The sequence below is a fragment of the Oryctolagus cuniculus genome, chromosome 1 (assembly GCF_051225735.1).
Source record: "Oryctolagus cuniculus isolate XC-2025 breed Fujian yellow rabbit chromosome 1, ASM5122573v1, whole genome shotgun sequence".
NCBI classification, from domain to species: domain Eukaryota; kingdom Metazoa; phylum Chordata; class Mammalia; order Lagomorpha; family Leporidae; genus Oryctolagus; species Oryctolagus cuniculus.
Genome location: NC_142867.1, coordinates 129,388,644 through 129,395,745, shown reverse-complemented (window position 1 = coordinate 129,395,745; position 7,102 = coordinate 129,388,644).

The following is a 7,102-nucleotide window of genomic DNA, read 5'->3' as shown; positions in this document are numbered from 1 at the left end:
AAGATATTTGCATGAATCAAAGTGTCTGTATTAAGAGGAGGGCTGCTTAAAGACAACTTTATCAACCAGAGAGACTTTTTATCTTCCTAAGACAGTCATTATTCACCATGCATTTCCTCCTCACACTGTCCTACAACAGAAGTCCCATCCCCTATCCCTTTCTGTAACTCAGGGTGGTCCACAAGGGTCCACAGCTGACCCTTCTTCTACTCGTATTTTCAAGGGGCTTGCATGCATATGTATGTAATTAAACATGGATTTTCTCTTATTAACCTCTGTCAATTTAATTCAGAGCCAGCCAAGGTACTGATGTGGGTTAGGCAGGGAGCTAGTGAGGGAAGAGGAGCTGAGAGACCACCAGCGGACTTTGTTCTACAACCCCATGTAACCCATGTAACCCAAAACCCCACCTCCTTCTGTGCCAATCCAGTGTGGCTGCAGGCTCAGAATGCCCATTCCCCATCATGCGTCTGGGCCTCACTTCTCATCACACAGAAGATGCCATGATATATGACCATGTATATGCTGCCAGCTCATTCCCACAAATGCAGAAATGGCCTGCTTAGCCTGCTGCCCTTATCAGACCAGAGGAAGGTGCTTCCATGGGTGGAAGGTGTGTTGGTCGTATTTTTACTGGACAAAATCAAGCTCTTGCTGATCGCTGATGGACAGGCTATTTACCAGAGGCAGGAGTTGATAAGAGGAAAAGGTTTATTTCAAGTAACCAGAAGTCTTGGGGAAAGAGTGGATCACTCAATCAGACATGCACTCTTACTTCCCAACATTCAGAGGGAGGATTTGCAAGAGAAAGGAATAGCTGCGTTGAGGGGCTGTGGTTAAAAAGAAAAATGGGTCTCCTCCAAAGATTTTTAGGCAGGTTTTCTGAATGTGCTCTGATGATCATCAGGCAGAGCTTTCTTTGATATGTCTGTAGTTGGAGGCTGCAAATTTCTTTCTTCGCTGGGGTGCAAGGTCAGCCATTCTAGTCATTTCCTCTCAGCTGGCTCCTGAAATTCTTATGCAAACATTATTATTCACAAGAGTAGTCACAAGTAAGTCACAAGATTAGCAGTTGGTTTTTGTCAGTTAAAATGTGAAAAGAGGGCAAGAGAAGATGCATTTGCTATGGTTAAAATACTTCTGTAGCAAAGGGACTCGGGGGTGAGGGTGTTTCCCTGAAGGCACTGCGGGGTGGAGTGTGACTTGGGTCTAGAGTAAGAGTGAATGTCCCAGGGGCCACTGAGGGGTGAGCTCACCTGGTGCCACACAGCAGGCACAGCACCTGGCACGAGCGACCTCATGATGATGACCTTGAGTGGTGGCTGTTTCTGAGTTCAGTTTGTGAAAAAGCTGAAGGTCAGAGACGCAAATCCAGAATGGGGACCCAGGCTTCCTAAGCGCATCTCCACGATACTCGTAAGGAAAAGGGGCACAGAACAGAGAGGAAGCAGGATACAAACTCACAGCCAGAACGAATTTATTCAAGAAAAATAAATTTGCAGAGGTGAGTGACCAACTGCCAGCATGCACAGACTGAACACTGGCAGAGGGCGCAGTCCTCCAGGGGGCTGGGCCTCGTACATCTTAGGGAGGGCTAAGGGTCCCAAGCGGGGTGGAGGGGGCAGTAGACAGGGGTGAGTTTCTCCAAACAGGCTTTTTAAGTTTATGGGGGGTTTCAAACCGGGAAAAGAATGCAGGGGGTGGGGTGGGGAACAATACTGGGTGTGAGGCTGAGCTGGTCTTTTGAAAGGATGCAGGGGTAAGAGGTAAATTCCAATTTTATGTACTTTCCTGCAAGGAATTAGAATGGCTGAGGCTGATGTGTTTGTTCATCAATGCTGAGACCAAACTGCTGTACAGGCAGGACCCAGCCTCTCATCTGTCTCCTTTAGCCCAAGGTATACTTGCCTGTCCTTTATCAAAAGGAATTCATTGACCTGAGGGAGTGACACAGCTGGCCTGACAAGTTTCTAATCACTGGACTCCAGAAGTCATTTGTGGGGCCAACACTGTGGTGTAGTAGGCTAAGCCTCTGCCTGCAGCGCCTGCAGCCCACATGGGCACCGGTTTGTGTCCCAGGTGCTCCTCCTCTGGTCTAGCTCTCTGCTTGTGGCCTGGGAAAGCACTGGAAGATGACCCAAGTGCTTGGGCCGCTGCACCTTCGTGGGAGCCCTGTGTAAGGTGTCCTGGGGCCAAGTTCACCTGCATGTGAATGAGGTGCCCAGAGTAGTACTAATCATTCAATTATGTGCATACGAGGGGGAGAGGAGAATTTAAGACAGAGGATGAGATGTCTCAGGTTGCTGGAGTGATGGGGTTCTGAGCCTCAGGAAGCAGCTCTGAACACCACACAGTGCAAAGCAATTAACCTCCCAGCTACTAAAGGGGAGAACCGTCTGATGACCACCAGGCGGCTGGGCCAGGCAGTGGGCAGGGACTGGCAGTGCTACTGAGTCGTCACGGGGAACCGCACAACTGCTCAGGAGGGGAGTGTGAAAGGAGCCACCTCCTGCTGTCTCTGGCAAGAAGACACTTGTGAGGTGAGATGGCTGGGCTCTGTGCCCTTGGTTTCTCGTCCCTGCAGCTGCCTGTTTTCCTGTGTATTTCAGGAACTCCTTCTCCACATCCCTCTGTGCAGCCAGGAAACAGGCAGGGGGAACAGGGAGGTCACAAACTCCTGCAGCAGCATGGGATCCCTGCACAGCGCTAAGAGCAGGGCAGGTGAGTCACCCAAGGAATAACGTGCCCTACCCTTCAACAGGGGCGTTAAGCTTTATTTTTCTTCTCATCTTTAGAAAAAAAACAATTTAGTCATTTATTTTGAAAGGGTTACACAGAAAGAGGGACACACACACACACGTACACACACACACACACACACACAGAGAGAGAGAGAGAGAGAGAGAGAGATATCTTGCATCCACTGGTTCACTCCCCAGCCAGTGCTGGGTCAGGCTGATACCAGGAACCGAGAACTTCATCAGGGTCTTCCATGTGGGTGCCAGGGGCCCAAGCATTTGGGTCATATTCAGCTGCTTTTCCCAGGCCATTAGCAGGGAGCTGGACTGGAAGTGGATCAGCTGGGATACAAAACACCACCCAAGCAGGATGCAGGCGTCACAGATGACAGTTTTACCTGCTATGCCACAACGCTGATGCTTTCTGCTCATCTTAAACAGCTTATGAAGGGAGAGTAACTACTCTGTGTTTCCACAGGAGATTTTGGATGGTTTTGGGAAGACTGCTGAGCCAAGTTGGTAGTGTATAAGTTGATCATTCAATGCCTATCTCTTGATGCTGAAGGAGTTTGGGCCAGTTACCCCAAAATGTAGTACCCTGGTATGCTAATTTTTTTAAAGATCTGTTTATTTGAAAGTCAGAGTTACACAGAGAGAGAAGGAGAGGCAGAAAGAGAGGTAGAGAGAGAGAGGTCTTCCATCTGCTGGTTCACTCCCCAAATTTGCTGCACCAACCAGAGCTGTGCTGATCCAGAGCCAGGAGCCCAGAGCTTCTTCCAGGTCTCCCACGCAAGTGCAGGGGCTCAAGGACTTGGACCATCTTCTACTGCTTTCCCAGGCCATAGCGGAGAGCTGGATCGGAAATGGAGCAGCTGGGACTCAAATCAGCATCTATATGGGATGTCGGCCCTGCAGAGGCTTTACCAACTACAGCACAGTATGCCCTTGCTGACCCTTTTAAATAGAAGGTTCTTATCGAGCAAAGCAGCAGGTGCTGGAAGGGAATTCCCCTGCCTTCTCTTTGTCTTCTTAAGGTACGTCTGCCAAGGAAGATAGCAATCACCTCTGCCCCCTGCCTGAGTTTCCATTCACTAAGCTAATCACGGAAGAGAGACACGGGACAGACCATTGTCACCCAGTTGTTCTCTATTTCAGTCTCATTCAATATTCCAAAGAGAATAATTTACAATTCTTGCTTTACCTGAGATAAAATCAATCCAGTCAGGAACAAAGACTTTGCTGTGGGCCTATGTACCTTGATTTTTAATCCAGGCTCCTGCCATTCCCTACCCAGAGATACAAATTCTAAGTAGAAGTGAGCGAAGAAGAGTGTTTGCTTACAACTGAGAGAGTGAACATACATTCACAATTGAGTGTGGGCTGCCTCAAGGAGCAGTACCAGCATGAGCGAGCCGTGCCCCACAGAGAGAGCATGAGCGAGCCAGAGTGCTGCCCTCACAGAGAAAGCCGAAGTAGAACTTCTGGGGGGTCTGTGGCAAAGAGAACTCTTCCTCATTCGCAGCCTCTTTTATGAGGCAGGGGTGGTGCCTTGATTAACTCAACAAATGGAGTGGAGTCTTAGCGTGCCTCAAGCCTTCTGGTATGTTTATGACACCTCATGGCATCTGCATCTTCTGGTCCCAGATGAGACACCGATGCATCTTGGGACAGTAAGTGAATCAAGCTGACAGTTAAAGAGATAAGATTATGGGGCCAGCACTATGGCACTGCTGCCTGCAGTGACGGCATTCCATATGGGCGCCTGTTTGAGTTCCGGCTGCTCCACTTCCGATCCAGCTCCTGCTATAGCCTGGGAAAGCAGTGGAGGTGGTCCAGGTCCTTGGGCCCCTGCACCTACATGGGAATGGGAGACCTGGAAGAAACTCCTGACTCCAGTCACCCCAGCTCCAGCCACTGTTGCCATCTGGGGAGTAAACTAGCAGATGGAACACCTCTCTCTCCCCCCACCAACTCCTCTCCTCTCCTCTCCCTGGCTTCTCTGTAACTCTGCCTTTCAAATAAACAAATAAATAAATCTCTTTCTAAAAAAATAGAGAGATAACATTACATTGCAGGATTGCAAGAATTCCAGCTTACCTAGAGCTAACTCTGTCTAGTCATCCCATATCAAATTGAGTTTACTTGGGGCTTGTTAGGACTGTAATCTGAGAGAAACAAAATTGGAGTAACATTGAAAATGAGCTCCATGTTTTTGCACAATGGTGACTGGTTTTATAGCCCAAACTGCAAAGGGGGTTGTTAACGGTATCTCCTATTTGTCAGGAATTGTATTTAGTGCAGCAAAGTCCAAACTGTGTTCCAAGAAGAGGTCTGGACATAGTCTTAAGGAGCCGAGAGATATTTTCAGAAACTCTTATGGAGGCCAGTGAATTTCAGAAATAGCAGTTCCTCCCCATCCCCAGGTATGCATATACATGTGTCCATAATTAATATATCTTCCTTCTCCCTTTCACTTTGTAACAAAAGGTGATTGCTGATTAATCATTTTTTTTAATTTTTTTAAAAAGATTTATTTATTTATTTGAAAGGTAGAGTTACAGAAGGCAGAGGCAGAGAGAGATAGAGAGAGAGAGAAAGTCTTCCATCTGCTGGTTCACTGCCCAAATGGCCACAATAGCCAGAATGGAGCCAATTCAAAGCCAAGAACCAGGAGCTTTTTCCGGGTCTCCCATGAGAGTGCAGGAGCCCAAGCACTTGGGCCATCCTCCACTGCTTTCTCAGGCCCTAGTTGAGAACTGGATCGAAAGTGAAGCAGCTGGGACGCAAACTGGTGTCCATATGGGATGCTGGCACCGCAGGCAGTGGCTTTACCTGCTATGACACAGCGCTGGCCCTAACTTGCCCCAAGCTCCTTTAAAACTGCTCTTGCCACCTAGCAAGGCGGGAAAAGCACTTTTGAGAGTGAAGGTGTGAGCTTTCCCTTCCAGAGCGCTGGCCTCCTGAATAAAGCTGAGCCCTCCGCTCAGTTCACCTCTCCCCTAGATCGGCCATCCACACGGAACAGTAGGACCTAAGCCTCCCTTTATCACCTATGCGGGTGTCTGCTTAACAGCCCATTTCAAGAGCTCAGCTGCAAAAGTGTCTCATGGCTTTAAAAAATTCTTAAGTGCATTTTTTGTTGTTTATGGAAGAGAGAGAGCGTCCGTCTGCTGGGTAACGCCCACAGCCACCAGCACTGGGCCAGGCTGAAGCCAGAAGCCCAGGACTTCACCTTGGTCTCCCGTGTGGGTGGCAGGGATCCACCCTGAGTGCTTACTCACAGGAAGCTTGGATCAGAAGCAGAGCGACGACTTGAACCCAAGCTCTCAGATATGGGATTCGGGCATCCCAAGTTGCAACTTAACTGCTATGCCAAACTCTTTTCCTGATACCTGTTTTAACAAAAGGACCCAAGTCCATTTTGAAAGCTCCCAACCAATCCTGCTCCACTGTAATTTTTTTGTACAGTTGTCTGTTCTGCTGACCCAATAGGCTGTGTCTCAAGCCATTGTATGTTCTCCAAATCTATCCTAAAAATCATTAACTGTCCCCTTGACATTCCTTATTCTCCCCTTTCCCTATAGTCAAAACACCGAGAATGTGATTTAGAATAATTTTGGACGAGTGGGTAATCACACACCTGTGATTGTCTCTCAATCTGTGATTTTTCTTTCTATTATGCATTAATAAATCTGTGTGATTTTTCTGTTACTGAATCTGTCTTTTTCAGTTTATTACAGGGAACCTTTAGAGGACAAAAGGAAAATTCCCCTTTACCTTCTATACCCTGCAACAGGAGGACAGAAAGCCCAGGAAGGAGGAAGCATCTCAGACCTTGGGAGAGAGAAAGGCCATCAACAGCAGCCAGAAGACCCAGTGCTGTGTGTTCACCTTGAGCTGGCAGCACGGGTCTCTCTCCTCCTTCTGACACTGGAATGCGTATCTCAGCTGCTTTTCTAAAAGCTGACTTATAAGAGAGGGCAGAGCGCTGAGAATGCAAATTAAAAATTTTTAGGGGTCGGTGCCGTTGCTCACTAGGTTAATCTTCTGCCTGCGGAGCCGGCATCTCATATGGGCGCTAGTTCTAGTCCCAGTTGCTCCTCTTCCAGGCCAGCTCTCTGCTGTAGCCCGGGAAGGCAGTGGAGGATGGCCCAAGTGCTTGGGCCCTGCACCCACATGGGAGACCAGGAGGAGGCACCTGGCTCCTGGCTTCGGGTCGGCTCAGCTCCGGCCGTGGCGGCCATTTGGAGAGTGAACCAACAGAAGGAAGACTTTTCTCTCTGTCTCTCTCTCGCACTGTCTGTAAACGCTACTTGTCAAATAAAATAAATAATTTTTAAATAAAATTAATTCATAAATTCAAT